Raw genomic sequence first — 23,009 nt, 5'->3', positions numbered from 1 at the left:
TACTGATAAATAATAAGGTGCTACCTATTGCCACAGTAGGGCCACATAACAAATCATCCCCAAACTCAGTCATATTGCAACTATAAGCATTTATTCTCAAGTTCAAAAGGCTATGGTTCAGCTGAGAAAATGGGCGGGCCCAATGGCTCTGTTTCTGTTTGCAGGTCAAGTGGGCTGGGCTCCAGGCTGCAAGTTGGGCTCAGGTCTGTCCCACGTGTGTTCCTACTGGGGCTCGGGCTAAAGGGCAGCAGCTGTCAGGGTACAAGGAAGCGAGTAGAAACATTCGATGCCATTGAGGCTTCATCCCGGAATTGCCACACGATTGCTCCTGTCCATAACCCATCACCCAAGTCAAGTCACATGACCATGGCCAAATCCAAGGGGGAGGAAATGCATTCCACTCTTTCTAGTGGGTAGTTCTGCTGGAACACATGCCAGGGGGTGTGGAGGTGCAACCTTAATAAGAGGACTGTCTCTTCTTGAAGGTCCTTTGGAGGTCATGCCGTCCAACCTCCCCATTTTACAGAAATGAGGTGTAACTGAGGACCAAAGAGGAGGCTGCATGAGGACACCTCCAGACTTAATGACAATGCTGGACTTGAACTCAGGGGCTGGGAGACTGCAGCCTGGCTTGCCTGGGCCAGGAGGGAGTTAACAAGATAACTAGGTGACAGCCACACTCAGTGGCAGCTTTTCTTGTTTAGAGATGCAAATGCCTCGCAAGGCCATGTTCTGTGCCTCACGTTTTCACGCCACACAAATTACTCTTTTTCTCCCTTCCCTCTAAGACTTGCCTGGAATTGTTTGTACTACAAAAACAGGAGGGACTTGAGCCATTTGCTGGAACAATCTTGCTAAATCCAGCCTCTGGGTTGAGGCCTGCGTCAGCAATGAGAGCCCTACCCACCCCTGCCCCCCTTCCTCCCCCTGATAGGGATGGATGGGAGGCAGCAGGGACACAGCTTCCTGCCCTTTATGTCTTCTTCCTCCAGAGATGGGCCAGCAGGACAAGGATGGTCCAACAGGGGTACCATGCAGGTATCATTTTCATTATACAGGTGGGAAGACGGAAGCAGGAAGCTTCAGGTCCCAACTCTGTTTCATGTTAGGAGACCAAGGTCAGATCTCAAGTCTCCAATGGCTGGCAACTTCTCACTTTCATTCTCTAAGTCCCGCGAGCTTTATTTCTGTGTCATTGGCAAGGCCCTCAGTGATCCCTCAATGATTGTGGGCTATCCTTCGTGCTCTGAGGCAGCTCACTTGCAGTTTGCAAAGCCGTTTTGGTTATCAGCTTGCTCACAATGAGCGTCCTTACCCTTATTTCACAGAAAAGGAACCTGAGGCTCAAGAGAGTTGAACGATCATGTTCAATCATATGAAGTTGTCATTTTGATTTAGTAAAAAGTGGTTGCAGGGCTTCCCTGGTGGTGCAGTGGTTGAGAGTCCGCCTGCCGATGCAGGGGACACGGGTTCGTGTCCCGGTCCGGGAAGATCCCACATGCCACGGAGCGGCTGGGTCCGTGAGCCATGGCCACTGAGCCTGCGCGTCCGGAGCCTGTGCTCCGCAACGGTAGAGGCCACAACAGTGAGAGGCCCATGTACCGCAAAACAAAAACAAAAACAAACAAAAAGTGGTTGCATATTGGCTATTTCATATGGTTCAACTTAATAGATTACCCTGGGTCAGGTAACTGACCCTTTGTCTAATGACAACAAAACCATCTACCATGTTTTAGTTTGACCCTCTCATTGGTGATTTACTTTTAGCTGAGTCATCAGCTCCTGTGTTGATGAGGAGCATGAATATGTATGTCAGCCTTCATGTCCATAAGTCTTATACTTCTTAGCAATTACCTAGGCTCAGCCAACATATATCCGTGGGCTCTTGAGTGTCCTCAAGGCACAAAACCTTACTTCAGCTATCCCCTTATGCAGCTGTATTAGTTACCTGTTGCTGTGTAACAAATGACCCCAAACTTAGTGACTTAAAACAACAGACGTTCATTATCTCACAGTTTCTATGGGGCAGGAAGTCAGGAGCAGCTTGGCTGGGTGGTTCTGACTCAGGGTCTCTCATGAAGTTGCCCTCAACATGTTGGACAGAGCTGTAGTCATCTGGTAGCTTGACCTGGGCTGGGGGATCTGCTTCTAAGAAGATTCACTGGCATGGCTATTGGCAGGAAGCCCCAGTTCCTCACCATGTGGATCTCTTCATAGGGCTGCTTGGGTTTGCTCAGAACATGGCACCTGGCTTCCCCCAAGTCAGGTGAACCAAGGGAGAGAAAGATGGAAAACACAAAACCTTTGATAGCCTTCCCTTGGAAGTAATTTTCTCCATATTCTGTATGTTAGAAGCAAGTCATTAAGTACAGCCTACACTCTGGGGAAGAATATTAGGTTCTATAAAGGAGGGAAATGTTAAAGAATTTGTGGTATTTTTTTTTTTTTTTTTTTTGCGATACGCGAGCCTCTCACTGCTGTGGTCTCTCCCGCCGTGGAGCACAGGCTCCGGACACGCAGGCCCAGTGGCCATGGCTCACAGGCCCAGCCGGTCCGCGGCATGTGGGATTCTCCTGGATCGGGGCACGAACCCGCATCCCTTGCATCGGCAGGCGGACTCTCAACCACTGTACCACCAGGGAAGCCCGAATTTGTCGTATTTTAATACCACCATAATCAGCCCTGGCCTACATGCTGATAGTACGCAAGGGTGGGAGAAACTTCCTGGTGTTTGTTCTGGAGTTTTATCCTTAAGCTGACCACCGTTAACATTTCTCTTTGGGCAACTGTTCCTTCACTAAAAAAGGGAGTCCATTGATCCTTCTCTCATGTGCCTCTCCTATGCAGGTTCACAGTTGAGAACATGATGTGCAGTCTCTGGTCTCTGCTCTCCAGGTGGACCGGCCCCCTTCTTCCTTGGGGAGGATTGCATTACTAACTGACTCTGAGGGGGATGGGCTAGGCCATGGAGATTGGCTGAGGGGAGGTTGTAGGGTACTATGGGATGGGCACTGGACTGGGGAAAGAAAGGACTGGGTTTTCTTCTGATCTGCACAAACGGACTGCAGGACTTATTCCATATAAGGACTCTCTCAGCACTCATAGCAGAAAATCCAACCCAAACTGACTTACGTAGAAATAGAAAATTTAATAGCTTATATAAATAAAAAAGATCAGGCTTCAGAAGCCACTTGAGGGAAGCACTCGATGATGTAGAGGTGGAGGTGGCTAGCTGGTTACTTAAGGTTCAGGCTGACTCTTTCTTAGTGCAGACTGTTTGCCAAGAGGCAGCTGTTGGCCATGAACTACATTTCCCAGACCCCTTTGCATTCAGGTGTGATCATGTGACTGGTTCCTACCAATGGAACAGAGTGGAAGTGTTATGAGTCACTTGCAGACCAAGGAGCTTAAGAAACAGAAGTGTGTCCTCCACTCCAACTTCCCCCAAGGGGTGACTGCAGAGAACTCCAAGGCACTAGGGGAAGGTATGGCATAAGGTAGAAGGATCCTGGATCCTGAGTCACCAGAAAGACCTACATCAGACTGTTATGTGAGCAAGAAATAAATTTTTACTGGGCTAGGCCACTGAGATTTAGGGGGTTATTTCTTACAGCAGCTAGCATTATCCTAACTAATACAGATATCATCAGGACCTCCTCCCTCTCCAGCAATTCGTTCTTAGGCTCCGCAGGATGGCAGTATGGCTACCAGCGACTCTAGATGTCTGCTTCCCAGGTTCCAGGCCATCAGGAAAGATTGTGTGCTGCCCTCTAAGTAGTCTGAACAAAGTCTCAGACCTTGTATCTTGTTTAAATTTGTGAGCTTATTCCAGAATGAATTACTGTGTCCAGGGGGCTGTAGGGCTTGGGTTGGTCAGCCCAGCCACATATCTATTCCTGGAGTCAGTTGCACATGGGTTGAAGTTTGGGGAGGGGCCTGGATGCTGGGCAGTTGTCCATCACTGTGTACTTGGGCAGTGCTCATAAATTCCCTGGGCCCCAGTGTCCTTTCCTAATTGATGAGGGTGCTGGACACAGGGGTGTTATGGAGGGATTTTCAGGATGGAATGACCTTGGAGAGTTGCCTAGCCTTGACACTCGTGAGCTGGGGATGCTCAGGTTTCCTTCCAGCTGGGATGTCATGGAATTGGCTCATTTGGGCTCTGGGTTGTCTCACCCAGCTGAGCATTTTCTATCTCCTCCATCCTTTGGTTCTTCTTCACATCCACATGGGACACTTTCTGGAAGGACATCAATGTTTGGGCCCAATGCTTGCGGTTTTGAACATCACTCTCTAGGTCTCGCCCGCTGCCAGCACTCTGGTTGGTTCCGCTGCCATTCCCAGTCCTTTGATCGGAGGGAATTGATCAGAGCCTGCTTCTGCCCCTCACAGGCAGCGGTTTTCAAACCTCAAGGCAGCGTTTTTATGTCCTCACCCGCATTGCTGGTGCAACCTTGCCTAATGGGAACATGGTCCGTGAGGCCCTTTGCGTGGCAGATAATGAGGTGGCTGGCTCTTTCAAACACCTCCTCCCAGAGGCCCACCAGACTGCCCCGGTCCGCACAGAGCTCTCTGAAGTCCTAGGCGACTTCTGCTTCAACACCTAATTGTAGTTTGTCCTTTAAGTGAACAGTTTCCTAGTTTTTTGTCTTGTGTAAAGTTCCTTCAGAACAAGAATATATTTTCTCCTTCTCTTGTGTTCCCCATGGGTCTTTGGGCAGAACCAAGCACAGTTAAGGAAATGAAATAAAGTCAAGATGACATTTATTTAACATGGATGAACTGTCAGATACCCTGCTGGGCATGTTTGCATTTGATTCTCACCAACGGCCCTGTGAATTGGATATTCCGACACATACTTTTACACAAAGAAACTGACACTTCAGACAGACTGTGTCACATGCCCAAGGTCACATAAAGATTAAAAGAAGGGATGACGATTTGAATGAAGAGGTACTGTCATTCATTCAGCATTTATGTCTCCTATGTGCCCGTAGTCTGCTCCAGGCCAGACTCCGGGGTGGAATAGTCAGCCAAATAGGGTCTCTAAGACTTAGTGGTTAGGGGTGGGGTCAAATTGCTGTCAGGTTGCCTAGACAACTCTCGAGGTGTGCCACCGTGGACGAGGCATTTCCTCTGTCCAGTCCCAGTTGTCTGTGTGCGGGGACATTGGAGGTTATCGCACTGCTCCACACTGCTTCAGTTACCAATCCCGAGACAGCCCTTAGTTAACGCTTACTGTATGCCTGAAACAATTTCAAGTGCTTTACAAGTATTACTGCATTTCATGCTCATACAGCCCTTTCAGGTAAGTGCTATTATTATCCCTATTTTACAGATGGGAAAACTGAGGCCCGGAGAGGCTAAGTGACTGGCTTAAGCATTAGAGCTGGGATTCAAACCAAGTCTGCCTGGCTCTGGAGTCCCTGCTCTTAGCCTCTATGCTCAGCTGTCTGTTTATTTAATAAATAGTGGCTGAACTGGATTGAATTAAATCACCTGAATGATTTTTGCCAGGGGGTGAGTTTTCATGGGTCCCTGTGGGGCTGAGTCGACTACATCCATCATTTCCTTGGACTCTGATTCAGGGGGTGAAGTCACTGAGGGAGGCCCTGATGTGGTTCCAACCAGACTGGGCAGCATGGCCTCTGAGAGATGCTCCCAGCCCATCTTGGAGGCTGGGCTGCCCAGTGTGGCCCAGAGGCTCCAAAGCGCAGTGTCCTCTTTCAGTCCGGGTTAGTGGTGCCAGGTGTTGCCAAGCCCTCCCTGCAGGCTGGACCCCCCCGCCCCGCCCCGGGACGCACAGCACCCCCATTCCCTCCATCCTCCCATAATCCGTCAGCACAATGCTCCCACCTCAAGGCAGCCTGCAGGCTGTCACTTTGGTGCCTGCACTCTAAGGCTTTTCCCGCACAGAGTGGTTTTCAAAGGAGTCTTGTTTGATCTCGTGGGTCTCTTTCCCCCTCTAGTTGACTGGCAGAGATCAGACGCTGCCTTTGACAAATCTCAGGATTGCTGCACAATCCCTGGCATGGCTGATGCTGGCAGCTGAGGCAGGAGGAACCGAAATTGGCCAGCTGACAACGGGGGGTGGGGGGGCTTGGGAACTGATCCAAACGCGCCTTCTTCCCTGGGGCCTTTTCTTTCCTTTGTGGCTGACTCTACTTTCAAAGGAAGTGGCGTCTGAGGAGAACACAGATCCAGTGCAGAACCCCGCTGCCTGGCGTCCTCCACCGCCATGCCCCCTTTCCTTCTCTTTTGAATTTAGTATGAAATATTTCCACATGCAGAAAGGTCTAAAAAATAATATTAACCGAGCCGTGTTTATCTCCCATTTCAAAAGTGCAGGTATGAGTTTCTAAAGTGTTTCTAGACCCCTTATTTAGTTGAAGGAGGCAGGTTGGCATAAGTACCTCCATCTTACAGATGAAGAAACTGAGGTTCAGAGAGGTGGACCGTGACCTGCCATTGACCACACAGCCAGGAAGTGATGGTGCCAAGACTCAAAAGCAAGATTTGTCCTTACAGCCTCTTCCCCTTCTGCTCCCCACCAGGAGCCAAAGCAACTTGGACAAGAGACAACTGTGCTGTCATTGTGTGTGAGCCCTTGACTGAGGAACTGTGTCTTCTCCACGTCCTCAGTGCCTGGCACCTGCTGCCTCGCAGTAAGTACTTGTGTGACCCTGAAAGGAGGTTTGTTTGGGAGAGGTATCAGAATAACCACTCTCAGAGTCCGTATTAGGTTCCTGGGGCTGCTGTAACAAAGTACCACAACAGTTGGCTTACAGCAACAGAAATTTATACTCTCCCAGTTCTGGAGTTTAGAAGTCCCAGATGAAGGTGTTTGGAGGGCCATGCTCTCTCTGAAGCCTCTAGGCGAGTATCCTTCCTTGTCTGGAAGATTCTTGTCTTCCTTGTCTGAGATTCTAGTGGTTGCCGGCAATCCTTGGCATTCTTTGGCTTCTAGCTGATTCACACTGATCTCTGTCTCTGTCATCCTATGGCCAGGTCCCCCCTGTAGCTCTTTTGTGTCTCTGCAAGTCTCTGTCTCCTTATAAGAATTGGGTTTAGGGCCCACCCCAATCCAGTATGATCTTACCTTTATTGATTAATCTGCAAAGACCCTGTTTACAAATAAGGCCACATTCTGAGGTACTGGATGGACATTTGGGGAGACACTATTGAATCCTGTAAAGATTCTAATCCAACACTTACCAGCTGTGTGTCCTTGGGAAAGCCACCTACCTTGTTAGAGATGAAATGTTTTCATTTACAGAAATGGGACTAATAGGGTCTACTTGGACAGGGATTGTGAAATTAAGTGTAATAATTAATGGTGCCACTGCACCTGGCGTACTGCAGACACCAAACATAGCAATTTTTCTTATTACTGTTATTTCTATTATTAAACGAAATGTGATGTAGAAGAATGGTAACGTTTATGTTTAGAAGGGGATATTTTTAGATGGTGATGAATTCCAATAGGGGCGAACACTATTGATTTATTTATGTATTTATAATTACTGGGGTTTAAGGGAGGACAGCAAATAACACCTCGCTCTGTGCCAAACCTGGAACCAATTGAGAAACAGATGCCTGAGCCAGACAGAAGGAGGTTAGATGTCACCCTGATTGTTGATGAAGGGGTCTGGAGGGCGTGGCTTGGTCCAGTTGGCCTACTACTGAGTCTAGAGCGCGCCCTCTGCTGGCGGAACGGAGGAGGAGGGTGGAGTGTATCACGCATGCTCAGTGCCTGCTCCCCCTCACCAGTGGGAGGGGGAGGGGGCAAGTTGGGGAGGGGAGAGGGGGTATTATCAGAAGACAGGAAACCAGGGAAAGATGTCCCCTTCCCTCCTCAGGTATATAAAAGAAATCCTGGATCTACCACCTTGTAACTGGGAGACCAGAAGCACATGACTTAGCCTCTCTGAGCCTCAGTTTTCTCATCTGTAAAATGGAGATTATGGGAGATCCTCGTTCTTGGGCCTGTGTGTGAATGAGATGATTTAATATCTGGAAAGTACTTAGAACAGTCCCTAGCTCAAAGCAAGAGCTTAATTAATATTGGCTTCTACTTTTAATTATCCTCATCAACAGAGCACAAGGCTCCGGATCAGTGGAAGGGCAAGGAAATGAAACTTCATCCTGATGCTTCTGTAATACAATCTGATTCTGGGAGAGGGCGGGACATAGTGACGGTCCTGACCCTTGAGTTTCTGGAGAAAATGCACCTTGTGGCGAGTTACAGGTTATAGAGCACTGTCTGCAGTGAAGGGATTCCTGATGTCATTGTGAAGCATGAGAGCTGCTGGCAGAGCTCTCCTCCTGTCTCCATGGCTTGGAGAATACTGGAGGAAAGGACTTTTCCCGGCATTTGGGTAGGGTCATGGGCAGGCAGGCTTGTGGACATGGAGAGGACAATGCCAGGGGTACTGGGACGCTGGGCAGGAGGATGACATCACCCAGAAAAGACTCTCCCCATCTCTCTCCAGCCTAGAGGGTGAGGGAGAGAGACTGAGAGGAGGAGAAAGTGCTGGCTGGCTGGCTGGCTGGCAGGTTTTCTTTTTTGTGTGAGAACCCATCACACTGTCTGAGCAGCTGGCTGCTGCCTGGAATTGACCCTTCCAGGGCTGAGAGCCTCATGGCACAGCTGTGCAGAACCAGACTCTGGGCAGAGTCTGTAGGCTGACTGGCCTGATGCTGACCCTGAAATCAGGGGTGGGGAGGGGGGTGGGGGAGCAGATGGCAACACAGAGCTCTGTTCCAAAGGTTTACTTCCTGGGATGTGGTGTCTGGGGCTGTACTGGAATCCACAGAAATAAGTGGCCCTCTGAGTGGCTGACCTCTCAAGACATTTTAAAGTTAAACAGAAATAATGTATTATGAGGAATTTGGAAGTATCCAGGCTCTTCCCCTATCTGGATAAGGGAGAAACAGCTTAAATGTGAATCCTTCGGCATTACTGAATCTCTCTGAGCCTCAGTCTCTGCATCCATACAATGGAGATGATGATGGAGTACCTTCCTCTTCAATGGGGATGGGAATGAAAAACACTCCCTGCTTTATCAGTAAACAAAGGATGTTGCAGCCATCAAACCATCACATTACAGCCTCCCCAAAGGTGAGCCCTGAGGGAACTCAGGATAGAAACAGGATGCCCATCATCTACCAGTCAGCTGCTGCAAGCCACCCACGAGGGTGCACCCTGAGGAGACTCAGGATGAGACAGCACAGGATGCTGGCCCCAGAGAGAGCTGAGGTGCCTATCAAAGGAAGGATTTCAGTGAGCCCAGACTCTTGCATCTTCGCATACATGGAAGAGCACTAAATTCTTTAACTTGAGATGTCTGGTTTTCTTTAATTAACAGTAATCTTTTGATGTTCGGACCACCTGGTTTTTGTTGCAAAACCCCTGTATATCCTGGCTCCTCGTCCACCGCTTGCTTCTTCAGAGCAGTCTCTCAGAGCAACCTGAGAGTCCTGTCTCCTAGGCTTGAAGTCCTCAGAAAGTCCACCAAATAAAACATAATTCTTAACTTTTAGGTTGTGAGTTTTTTTTTTCAGTCAGCGGGGATGTTATAAGGATTAGCAGAGAAAATCATGTAAATATCTTAGTACACTGCCTGGTACATAGTAAGTGCTTAATGAATGTTAGTTGTGACAACAGTGATGGCAGGGATGGTAGTGGTGATGGTGATGGTGGGGATGATGGTAATGGTGATGGTGGTGGTGGTGATAGTAGTGTTGTTGTTGGTGGTGATGGTGATGGTGGGGATGATGGTGGTGATGGTAGTGATAGTGATGATATAGTTTTGGGCCTGGGACTGGATTCTGGGGATGTAGAGATTTTAAAAAGGCAGGAAAGATAAACACATACTTGATAGTTACGATACTTTGTGTGACAAAGGCAATCACAGAGGAACATCAAATGGAAATGGTCAACTCTTCAAGAAAATGCTTGTTTAAAAAAATCAATTATTTCCCATATTTGAAAGCAAGTAAAAGGCATTGCTTGGAGGGGAATCTGCATGTGCAATGGCTTGGCAGCAATGAAAAGGCAGGGTGTTCACACTTGCTGGAGCGTGAAGCCTGGGCTGGGGCTGGAGAGGTAGGCAGGGCATTGAATGCCACACCAAGGAGTTTGGCCTTGTTCTTATGATGATGGGGAGGTACTGAAAACACAGCACAATCAGATCATCTGGGACTAGAGGTCCAGAGATACCTGATGGTATCAGCTCTTTTGTGTGTGTGGGGAGGTGATGGTGGTGGTGGTGGGAAGGTTAGATGGGCCAGAGACCCATGAAGAATGGGCATTGTTCTGTGGTAGGTCTTCAGTGGCTGGAGGTGTCAGTGAGTCTGGGAACTGGTGTGGGACCTGGGACTGGAGAAACCAAGATGGCGGCTTAATTACCAAGTGAGTCCTTTGGTTTCTATTCAGTTCCCTGGCCTCAATGTGCCTGCTACAGAAAGGCTCCAACAAGCTTCTCAGACTGACTTATCTCTGGACACAGGCTGACCCTGAGCCAGGGCCCCAGCTGTACAAGGAAACTTGATTAACATATTCATTCATTCATTCATTCCATGTGTATGTATTGAGCACCGGGCATTGTTCTGTGCACTAGAGATTACGGTGGTGAACAGGACGATGTTTGGGCCCTCATGGAGCTTCTTTTCTAGTAGCCATCCCCCGTTTGACCACAACCCTGGCCACAGACTGACCACAGCCTTGGCTATAGTCTAGGCCTATACCCAGTCCTCCTTAGAAGTCTGTCAAGTGCTCGTCATTCACGATCCTGTTTCCCACAGGCTCCAGGGCCACCAGTGCTATTGTTGCAGATGGGAAGGGAGAACACAGAGGCCCTGCGGAGGGGTGAGGCGGTCTGGGCACCTCAGTATAATCCTCACGCACTGCTGGAGGAACCACCCTCCACGTCTGTTTTAGCAGCTTCGAGCAAGAGCTGAATACAGTCACCTTTGGGTGATAGTTTTGTCCCCTGACTACCCCAAAGTGCTGAGGGGGTGGCCCCACTGGGCGTGTGTACACTTGTGTTTGTCTTAATGGTTGGGGGCGACAGCAGGAACTACATTTTCCAGGCTGAGTGAATCCCTCTAGAGACTGTGTCCTCCTGGAGGGCGGGGCTTGGGTCTAACCACCATGTGCTGGGGGCAGGACATGGAATGTTCCAGGGGCTTTGCTATTCTGTGTTGAATGAATGAATGAATGCATGAGCTGGAGTGAGGCTCGGGGCAGACAGGCTGCCTCCAGCCAATTCTTCGTCCTTGCTTGGAGTCAGCATCTCGCCTTCCTGGCTGCTTTCTGAGGGCACAGGCAGCAAACCCAGCGGAGATATAGAGCGTTATCTACATGCTAAATAGCGGCAGTAACAGCCGGAAGGGCTCCATGAACAATGTGCAGGCTTATTGTCCATCTCCTGTCTCCCCTCCTCCCCGCTGCGGGTGCTGTTCTACAAGGCCTGGTTAGCGCCCATACTTTGTCAGGGCCAGTGAGGCTCTCCGAGGGCTGAGGCTGCACAAACATGGGGGGTGCGCAGGCTGCGGTCCTTGGAGGGGGCTGGGGGCAGGAACCAGCCTGAGCCGCGGGGAGCAGGGTTGCCAGCATCCAGTCTGGGGTGGAGGTGGGGCAGGGCGCTGCTGCCAGCCCTTCTGTGACCTTGCAAATGGCTGGCATCCCAGCACACCCTCCATTTCCTTGTTTGTAACTAAAAAGAATTTCACTGCAGTCCCTGACAGTCTACTAGGCACTAGACAACTTCCTTGCATGTTTCAGATTCTCAGAACAAGCCTGCAAAGTTCTCCATTTTACAGACAGAGAGACTGGGGCTCAGGGGAAGAGACTCCCCCCACTCCCCCCACCCCACAGCCAGTGAGCGTTATAAATAGGATTTGGCCCCAGGCCACCTGACTGCAAACCTCTGCTGGCTGCCGAACACGCAGGGCAGGGCTGGATCTGAGGTCTGCAAAATGTTTGTAGTAGCGGGAAGCTTTGTTCAAACAAAATCTTACACGGAAATTCTCTACAGGAAACAGATAAGAGCAGAGAGGCTCTGATTGAAGCTGGAGCAGGGTGGGCAGGTAAGGGGTCAGTGGGCCCTTCCTGCCTCGACTGACCTGGATGCCTCCCTGCAGCAGGCAGGGCCCCATGGGGACTGAGCTGGGGTCAAGGCTCCCTTGAGGTGAGCTTGGGGTCACTCGGAGGGTCGTGGTGACCTGAAAGTTCATGAGTCCATCCTCCCAAGCTGGCGGGGACCCGGGCCCCGCAGGGCTTCAGGACATGGATCAGGCCACATTTGGGTGTTACCACTTGCTTCTCCATGTGTAACCCAGGGACTGTGGCTTAACCAGGCTGGACCCCTCCAGCCACCTCCTCTGCAGGGGCTGTGCAGGGGCAGCTTGGAGTCACTGCCTGCCCTTTGACCTTCTGATGGCAGAAATGGAGGGGACTGTGGGAGGATCTTGGTTCTCCATCCTCCCCTGGACTTGTCACCCAGGGTCTGTGCAGGGCTCACTGGGAGCTTGCACGTGCTCGGGGGAGCCCCGGGCCGAACCTGGGGGTGTAGGGCCCAGAGCTGCGCAGAAATGGAGCTGGGGGCTGGATGAGGCCGGCATGGCTGGTGATCTGGCCTAAGGAGGTGCAAACAGGCCTGGGGGATTTCAGGATGTGGGCAAGGATTTCCCCTGGGCTGTCACTGGAGTCATGTCACTTGGTCCTGAAGATGAGGGACAGACTCCAAAAAGAGCCCAGGGGCTCAGTGAAGGGGGCATGGTTTCTGAGGAGGGGGAGGTTAGTGATGGTGGGGGGATCAGAGAGACCCCTCAGGTTGATAGTCCCTCCAGGGGTTCAGACTGTGCTGGGAAAGGTCATTGTGGAGGACGATTCAAATCCCCCCTAAAGTGAGATAAACAGTTCTCCTTCTGCGGTTGGATTTGTGGTAGGTTTCCATCCCAAACCCCCTCCTCTGATAAATGCTTGAGCCCCTAGTTTCTGTTCCACACTGTGACCCTTCTTTCTAATCCATTTCCCTGCCCAGAGGTCCCAGGCTCATCAAAACACTACCACCACCCCAGACCCCAGTTCTGATTGACACCCAGACCAGGACCTGGTAATCCTGGATGCTGGTCCCAGCAATGTCCCTGCCTCAGTTTCCTCACCTGTACACTGAGGGCATTGGAAGAGATGACCTCCGAGTGTCCCTGGGGCTGGGAAACCCCAGAAGACTGTGCTCCGTACCCCCACCTGCCTCAGGCTCTGTAGGAAGGAGACAGCAGAGCTGCCAAGATTTCACACTGTATCCACCATCAGTCATTGTAGGTGGATTCTGAAAAGTCCACTTGGTTTATTAACACAGGCTTGGCATAAGCCTGGGAACAGCAAATTGGACGGGAGTTACGGAAGTCAGGGGATGTGTTTATCACCTCCGGCTCCATCACCTGTCACTGCTATTGGCAGTTGGGGGCTGGTCTTGAGGGAGAGGCATGGAAAGGCTAATGAAATCACCTCTAGAAAACCCTGGTGCTTGGCTGGGGGCGGCTGTCTGCCCGGCAGATCTCCCTTCTACAGAGGGCTGACCGCTGCATGGCCTTGGGCAAGGGCTTTCTCCTGTCTGGGCCTCAGTGTCTCCATCCCATAAATGGGGGCACAAAGAAGTGCAGAACCAGCTTAGACTCGGGTTGGATCCTGCTGTGCTGGTGGCTGGCTGCGCAACCATGAACAAATCCTCTCCCCCCCACCACTGCTCAGTCCCACTTTTCCCAACTATGCAATGGGGATAATGATTCATCTCATTATTTATTAACCGTGGGAATTCAAAGATAATAATAATAGCAGCTAAGTATATGCCAGCTCTTTGTATACTAAGTAATTCAATCCTCACCACACCCCCGTGAGACAGGTGCTGTCCATAGCCCCATTTACCAGGTGCAGACCCTGAGGCACACTGAGGTTACTGGGTTCTTATGAGGATGACAGCACAGGTGATATTATGCCCTCACCACCATATGCATCTTGGACAGATAGCTCATGGGGGCCACGGGTTGCAAAGTGGGGAGAGGTCAGTTCCATCTGACAAAGCCAGGGACAGCTCAAGGAGAAGTTGCTGGTTGTGTTTTTGTCTTGAGGTAGGTGGTCAGCACTAAGACAGAGGGGATGAGGGAGAGGGCATTCCAGGCAGAGGCAACAGCATGTGAGGGCTGACTCAGACTAGCACGTCCAGGAGCCACAAGTAGTTTGATAGGAAAGGGTTTTGAGAGGAGACTGGGGCATGTTTGTGATCATACTAATGTCTTAGTCACAGAGCACCACATGGGGGGCTTAAATGACCGACGCTTATTTCTCCCAGTTCTGAAGGCTGGATGTCCAAGCACGGTGCCGGCCAATTTGGTTCCTGGTGAGGACCCTCTTCCTGGGCTTGCAGATGGCCACCTTCTCTCTGTGTCCTCACACGACCTAGAGAGTGTGAGTGAGCTCCCTGGTGCCTCTTATAAAGGCACTAACCCATCATATGGGCCCCATCCTCATGACCTCATTTAACCCTAATCATCTTCAAATGCCCCATCTCCAAATAGCATCACATTGTTGGGGGGGCAGGGTCAGGGCTTCAACAAATGAATTTGGGGGGCACACAGTTCAGCCTGTAGCACACCAACTTTGGAGAATTTCTAAAAAGATTCAAGGAGACAGTGCCCGGATTAGAGCTCAAAGCCCTTTCTTGTCTCAGCTCCCAGGACCATGGGACAATCAAAGAAGTGCACAGAGGATGGAAAAGGTGCCTTGAGCTCTTTGGGAGGGGCACGTGGCAGTGGGGCTCTGCTCCAGGGAAGGATGGGGCCTTTCAGAGCCTTCCTGGACAGAGAGAGGTGGGGCGGGCTTCTTCACCTGGAAGCGCTGGGGCCCGTTAAGCTGGGAGCCGTTTGTTGTAATTGACGCCTTCTCTTTGGTCCATTAATCTTGGCAGCAGCGTGTGCCTGCTCCCACCTGCTTGGCATCGAGAGGTGGGGTTTGGTCTCACTGCGGCCCTCACGGGGCAAGCCTCCTCTCAGAGCCGGGTCTTGGGGGAAGGTGAGGGTGAGCGGTGTCCCGGAGACTGTGGCCTTGGAACCAGGCTGGCTCCAGCCCTCTGGCCATTTTCCAGTGAGGAAACTGAGGCTCAGCTGGAGTGTTCTTAAAGTGACTCTTCAAGGTCACACAGCGGGGGTAGTGGGGGCAAGGGCTCCAAGACCCCAGAGCCAGCTCTGTTCCCCGGCACCAGGAACTCCTGCGAACCCTAGGGCTCAGCATCCTCCTCTGTGCTGTTCTCTCTCCTCGCTTCTTCCCCCTCCGCACTCTTCCTCCCCCCTCCCGGCTTGCACATGTTTCCCTACATTGCTTACCACCAGCACCCCTTCCCTGGGCCAGAGGGAGCAGCCCTGGCGCTGAGGGCCGCCGCCTGCCCAGCCTTTGTCTGCGAGGACAATCGGGCAGAGAATGTAGGTCAGGGAGATGAATCGTGTGTGGAGATGAGCTGACGCATAGGGATGGGCTCTGGCGCCTGGACGTGAGAGCTGCGTCCTCCTGGAGGCTCAGGTAGAGCTGGGGACTCACCCCCGCCCATGCTTGTGAGCGGGTGCTCTTACTTCCGGAGTTGGTGAGGGAGGGGGTGGGGGCTTCATGCTGAGGCTGCCTGCCCTCCCCTGGAGCATCTGCCTGTCTCCAGCCCGCCCCCCACGACCATCTCAACAGCACCACTCAGCTCTGGCCCTGAGCGTCAAGCACCGAGACTCCATGAACGCCTCCACCACACGCCTCAGCTGTTCTCCCTGAGGCAGCCAGGTGATGTCTCTGTATCTGACCATGCCTGGCCCCTGCTTCCACCCTCTCCATCGCTCCCCATTGCCTGTAGGACGTGAACTTGAAGGTCCTTCCCTTGGCAGACATAGCCCTCCCTCTGGGATGTGGACTCCCCTCTTCTCAGGCTTCTCCTCTCACCCCTGCCCTCACGCACCCACCCTTCAGACTTGTAGTCCCTGGACCAGGCCAGGCACTCATCCCCTGGAGCATTGATTCTAGCCAGGCTGCCTGCATTCAAACCTCACATCCTCTACTTACAAGCAACGTGATGTACAAATCACCGAGCCCTATGTGCCTTGTTTATGAATTCATAAATTGGGAAGTATCACAATACCCCTCTCAGATGTAAAGAGATTTCACAGTGCCTAATGGAATGTAGGTGCTATATAAAGGCTATGTATTGTTATTATTATTTACCTCTGGGATGGCTGACCTGGGGACCCTGGAAGGCAGACACTCATTTCATATCCATCTTTGATTCTGCCCATCACTGGGCTCAGCGCTGGAAGCACAGTAGATTTTCAATACATGCCGGTTGAACAAATCAGTGCTCTGAGGAGGGTCTGCTCTCTGGGACCCCAAATGTGATGGGTGAGGACATGGCCCCGCCTAGACTTTGGGATCTCCTGGTCAGACGAAGGAGAACAGCCACGCTGATATGTACATATTGCAGCATTTCCAAAGGGGTCAACGTTTAGACCATTTTGGTGCCCACAGCCCACCAGGCGATTCTGAAATACAGTTTGCCCACGTCGGTGCATTGGGGGAAGAAATAAAAGAGGATTTCCTGGAGAAGGGGAGTTGTCCCTGTGCATAGCACAAGCAGGTTTGGGGGGACACTCCCCTCCTCTCTGCCCAATTTACTGACTGGCTCGGTAAGGGTTGTCCCCCAGCTGCCTGCCATGACCGCTCTGCCCTCGGGTGGTCCACTCTGGGGAGCAGAGACAAGGAAGAGAACTAATGTTCCCTGAGAACCTCCAGGCCAGGGAGCCAAAGCTGGTTGCCATTTAAAGTTCTGAGATGCCCACCCCCAGCCTTCCGGGAGCGTCTGTCCTAACGCCCCCCAAGCCCCACCCCAACTGGTCTTCATCTCCTCGCCAGCACTACCACCCTCGGAATCCACACACACATATCCTGAGTGCTGGCATTTGGCCAGGACCCTGCACACCTGCCGCTTCCTTGAATGCTCACAGCAGCCCTCCCAGGGTGCTAGTAGGGGCTCCGATTTACGGAAGGGAAACTGAGACCCAGGTGCCGTGACTTGCCCAAGCTCACACAGCTAGCCGGCAGCACACCTGCAGCTGGAACCAAGAAAAAGACCCTCCCTATGTCACCTCACCCTCCTGCATCCCTCAACTCTGGAGATGTTGTGGAGGTTTCTCTGCCTCAGTTTCTTCATCAGCTCCCCGCTCTGCTCTCCGGGCTCTGCAGCGTTACTCCGGGCCCGCGCCAGGAGCACCTGGGGTGAGAGATGTTACAAGGAGAGTTTAATGTGGCCACATGCCAGCAGCCACCTTTGAGCTCCAGGGCACTGTCCTGGTGTCAGCTGTTTCCAGCCTGGTCCAGGGTAACTGCAGGCAGCTCAGCCTCCCCGAAGTTTACTTGTCTGGGGCATCTCTCAAAAGGTTCTCTGACCCATGTCCTCCTCTCCCCTCTCACAGTGGAAGTCTATTTCCTTATTCTTTCAAAGTCCCCTTCCCCGCAGGAGGCTGTGCTTAGAGAATGCTGCTATCACCCAGGGCTGAGTCTATAACTCTTCAGGGCCTCAGTTTCCATAGCTGGAAAATGAAACTCTACTCCCTGCAACAGGCTGAATGGTGGCCCCCAAAGATAGCGGGTTTTCATTCAAGAACCTAGAAATGTGGCCTGATTTGGAAAAAGGCTCTTGGTGGATGTGATTAAGTTAAGGATTTTGAATTAAGAACAAAACTACCATGTGGTCCAGTGATTCCACTTCTGGGTATTTATCCAACGGAAATAAAAACACTAACTGGAAAATATATGTACTCCCATATTCATTACAGCATGTTTACAATAGGCAAGTCATGGGAACAGCCTAAGTGCTCATTGATAAACGAGTGGATAAAGAAAATGTGATATATGTACACAATGGGATATCACTCAGCCATAAAAAGAAGAAACCTTGCCATTTGTGACAGCATGGATGGACCTTGAAGGCATTATGCTAAGTGAAATAAGTCGGAGAAAGACAAACATTATATGATCTCACTTATAAGGGAAATCTACAAAACCAAACCAAACAAAATAAAAAGAGCATAGCTCTGGGAGTCACTATGAAGCCAGGGGGACCAAGCTGGGGACTCTGGAAAATGAGGGAGGAACTGGGTGTCAGTACAGGGGGACACCATTTATTTGATGCAAAGGCAATGAAACAAAACAGTTTTCACCAAATACCTGTGGTAAAAGTGGTAAAAGGCTGTGGTAAAAGTCCCGGATACTTATATGAGGATGAAGTGAGCCCTCGCTCCTTGTAACCTCTGTCTAGATGCTAAATCCCATCTGTACCCAGTGACTCTGCCCCAGTGAAAACTCTTGTAGTGCGTCAAAGCTCGCCAAAAATAGACCAACTGAAATTCACAAGGCACTGAAGTTGTCTGTCACCCTGGCCAGATTCCGATGATAAAGACAGTGATCTGGAGTAAAAGAAAAATGATGGAAAAACCAACGTGCTTTGGAGTCTGAGGCAGATGTCATGCTAGTTGGAACTGACATTACAAACTGTGTCATCTCGGGCTAGCCCCTCAAGCTCTTTCAGCCACCTGTCCTTCTAGCCTGTTTCTGAACCAATCACTGCGGCCAGGGGGGGATAGAATATGCTGATTGGCCAGATGTGGGTCACATGCCCACTCCCAGGAGTGGAGAAGGGCTTTAGCCCCACCCACCTGTATAGACCCACGGAAAGGAAAAGCATGGCGATATTTCCAGAAGGAAAAGAAGTGGATGGTGGGCAGGTGAAACAACCAATACCCACTCTACACAGCACACTGTGGGGGTGAGGATGAAATGAGATGTTGTGTGTGTGCACGCACATGCGTGTGTCTATGTGTGTGTGTGCATGCACATGTCTATATGTGTGTGTGTGTGTGTGTGTGTGTGTGTGTGTGTGTGTGTGTGTGTGTGTAGCACACAGCAGGAGCTCAGTTGTGCTGGTTGACCTGGGTGCTGGTGATGCAGTAGGTGATGGGCTGGGAAGAGTCAGGCCAGGTTGACGGCATTGAATGGTTTCTCGGAGGACAGTCTGGGTGCGCAGTAAATATTAAATTACTCCCAGCCCCAACCCCAGTTGGCAGACAGCCCAGCCTGGGGAGGGGGCTCTCAGTGCCTCCCTGTTTCCCCTCCAGGCTGGTCCCAGCAGGTCAGCAGCAGTGCCAGGTGTCGGGGAGGCTGGGGCTGATCTGTGTACTTGAGACTGTGGCCTCAACCAGACCCCAGTGGACTCTGCTTTCAGCTCAGTCAGAATACCCTTCTTCAGCTCCTGCCTCTCAGGATGCCCTGGCCTCTGTGTACATGCTTGCAAGATGCCCGATGACTGACTTCGTTTTTTAGTTATTTTCGGTGCCCTGTTCCACTTCTCTCTCCCCATCCCTGGCTGCCATGCCTCTCCACAGTGAGAAATCAGTATGCAGTAGACTGTGGCCAGGGACCGGCCCCTAAGCTCTTGCTTCTAATGGATTCCTGATTTCCCCGACCACCACTGGCAGCCTGTGAGAGCCTCTGCACATTTGCAGATGGGGGCCCAGAAACTCCTGGCTGTTCCCTCCGTGTAGAGAGAGAGAAAAATACCAACACACCCCCTGGGCACCAACATCTTCTCCACTGAGCTGGAGGCTCCCCAATACTAGGGCTTCCAGGTCACCCCCAAACTCTGCCTCCCCACTGTGGAGATTGTCCAGGTCATGAACACAGAACTTGGAGATGGAAAAGTTCTGGGTTCAGCTACCAGCAGCTCACTGGCCGAGCAACTAGGAGCAAGTGGCTGGATGTCTCTAAGCCTTGCTTTTCTGTTTGTATAAAGGAGGATAATATTCCTTTCTCCATGATTATGTCAGGTTTAGTGGGGACAGCCTGGGAAGGGCACTTGGCCTGTGCCACATCCAAGGTGTCTGGCACCCCCCATGGTCCCTTTTATGCTCTTAAATCATTTTATGCATTTTTGTCTCAGGGCTGGACCATCCAGGATCATTGAAATCTCTCCCTGGGTTCAGATTCTCCTCCAGCACTCAGAGAAGAGTTTTCTAGAGCATCCCAGAAGTTGATACCAGGAATTTACTTAATGAAACAAAAGTGGACTTATTTTGCTCAAGAAAGAAGTGAATCCTGACATGTACACACTGCTATATTTAAAACAGATAGCCAACAAGGACCTACTGTATAGCACAGGGAATACTGCTCCATATACTGTAATAACCTAAATGGGAAAAGAATTTGAAAAAGAATAGATACATGTATATGTATAATCGAGTCACTTTGCTGTACACCTGAAACTAACACAGCATTGTTAATCAACTATACTCCAATATAAAAGAAAAAAAAAAAAAGAAATGAATCCTACCAGCTTCCGGTTTCCAGCCTCAAGCGGAAGCTGGCCCCAGAGTAGGAGGCTACAAACGTTGTGCCCTTCCCACCTCTGCGAACCTGCCCTCCAGGCTGCACTGGGGAGGCTGTGTTGGGATGCAGAATCCCCAGACAGCCTCCAGGAGCTCCCACACCTAAATGTTCACCCCCTAACTTTGACCTTGTTGGCCTGAGTCCCAGGGCCCCCTTGTCCAGGGCCGGGGCCCACGTGGAAACCAATATGTAAGGTGATCTTTCCATTTACAGTCAGCATGGCACCTAACCGCTTGTTCCTCCTCCCAGTAAGGAGCAAGGAAGCAATTTGGACAGGGTAAGATGATTGCCGGGGACACTGCTTTCTAGGCTGCCCTTTCCATGAGCCGAGGGCCCAGCTCGTCTGGACTCCTGTGGGCTGCCTGGCTGGAATATTCCCCCCATCCTATAGATGGATAAACTGAGGCCTGGGGAAGTTAGATGACAAGGGCCTTGCCCAGACCGTGTAGATAGTTAGCGGGGGTGCTGGAATAAGTACCCAAGTTTCCTGACTCCTGATTTGGGGCTGTCTACTCAGAGGTCTGCTAGCAGATGGAAACCATGACCAGGGTTTGTAAATTCTGTCTCCTCTGTGAGGGAGGTACTGTAAAGGGCAGTTCTTGGCACAGAGTAGATGTTCAATAAAAAATGAGCTCTTGTTACTATTATTGCTTCTGTAGGTATTATTGGCTGGTCCATCTGGATTAAAGAGGGAGCCCGGTAACAGAGAAAAGGAGGAAGGAAGGTGTGAGAACCACAGAGTGTTATTAAGAAGGGACCTTAGCAACAGAGAGATCCACAATCCTACCTGTTTCCAATCAGGAAGATGAGGCAGCAAGACAACCCGTCTGACAGCATGGTCTTGGGCAAAGCAATCTCTCTCTCTAGGTCTATTTCCCCATTATAAATTGTTGGTGTAGATAAAGTAATAGACATAGGTATCATCTCAGGAGTTAGCTGTGATCAATCAGTAGTGGCTCCCTGGAGTGCTGTAGTGAAAGGGATTCTGGATCTGTATCTCAGCTCAGCAAGACAGAGAACCGTGATCTATTAGTGATGTCTGCATAGGGGACGGGAGAGGGGAGCGATGGTAAGCTTGCTGTATCTTTGCCATTTATGGACTGGTCACATTTGAAGTCCCCTTCTAGCTCTGCTGGCCTACGATTTGATGATTCTAACAACTGTTTAGAAGGCTCTGCCAATGTGTTTGAATTTAAACAAGGGCAATAGCCAGGGAGAGAAGTGAAAGACAAGCATGGTGCAATGCAGAGGCCAAGGCCTGTTGGCAGACATCTGCTACTTTCCTACTATTGTGTCCATTCCCCCTGGGATGGGAATCACCCCGCTTCTGCCTGCCTCCCTAGTTCACTTCAGGTGGGAATAGTCTCTGGCTCTAGGGGTGGGAGGATGAGGTCAATATGAAGGAACATAATGTCAAGAGATGACAAGAGATTGGGTGATGGAGACACATCTTTGTAGCCCCTGGATCCAGCCATACCTGACGTGGATTCCTGGATTTTTTGCTTACATGAGCCAATAATATCTTTTTTTGCTTAAATCAAGAGACTTAAAGGACACACCCAGCATCATTGTCATGGACACCAGCAAACCCTTTTGGTCCATCTATTGTGAAAGGAGCACTGCGCTGGACTGATTGAAATGTGCCGTGTGCCAGGCCCCCTCTGCCATCCCTGCCTCTTTAAGACCTCACACCTGAGGAGGCTGATTCTCGAGGTCCTGGGGGATTCAGCCTCCCTCCAGCCTGTGGAGGATCACTGTCCCTGAACTGGATTCCCAACACGGGTAATGCTTTCCCTGAGATCTCCCTGGTAGGTGAGGAAACCAACACAAGGGACCTGGACCTTCTCTGAGGGGCCTGACTTCTGAGTTCAGGAAGGGAGTCCAGGGAATAAAATTAGTTTATTATTAGTAAGTATTTCAAATTTGCAACTAAGGACATGGAGGTGCAGAGGAGTGAATAGCTGTTTTCAAGCTCACCCGCCTTCTTAGGAGCGGGTTTTCTCCTCCTGGCCCCAGGCCGCAGGCTCCATCTTCCCCCAGTCTGCTCCCCTGCCAGCAACACCCCCAGCCTTGACTCCTTTTGTTTTCAGCGGGAGTAGTGGTGCTACGTTTTCCTGTCTGGAGACAGGGAAAGATTCTGATAGTGGCTTGAACACATTAGGTGCTCAGTAATTGTTGAATGTGTGAGTCATTGGCTGAGAGAGTGTCTTTTGGTTTTCTTTTGGTTGTCTTCTAGTCTGTCTGCCTTTCCCCAGAAGCAGAGCCTGAGACAAAGACTCCAGGGTAAATAGTTCATTTGGGAATGTGATCCCAGGGCAGGGGTGAAGGACAGGGGAGTGAAACGGGGGGGAAGGCCTAGTGGCCAGTCTCCAAGATGGCGTCCAACGAGCCTTGCCTCCTGGCATTCAGGATTCTCTCCCACACTGAACAGGGCTGATCTTTGTGACCGTAAGATTCTGCAGACTTGACAGTGTATGGCTTCTGAAGCTTCAGAAGTGACATTGAGGCTTCCAACTTGCTCTCGTGGATCACTTGT

This window comes from Lagenorhynchus albirostris, chromosome 2 (genome assembly GCF_949774975.1).
Source record: "Lagenorhynchus albirostris chromosome 2, mLagAlb1.1, whole genome shotgun sequence".
Lineage (NCBI taxonomy): Eukaryota > Metazoa > Chordata > Mammalia > Artiodactyla > Delphinidae > Lagenorhynchus > Lagenorhynchus albirostris.
The sequence above is the reverse complement of the archived record's forward strand: the minus strand, read 5'-3'. Positions refer to the sequence as shown.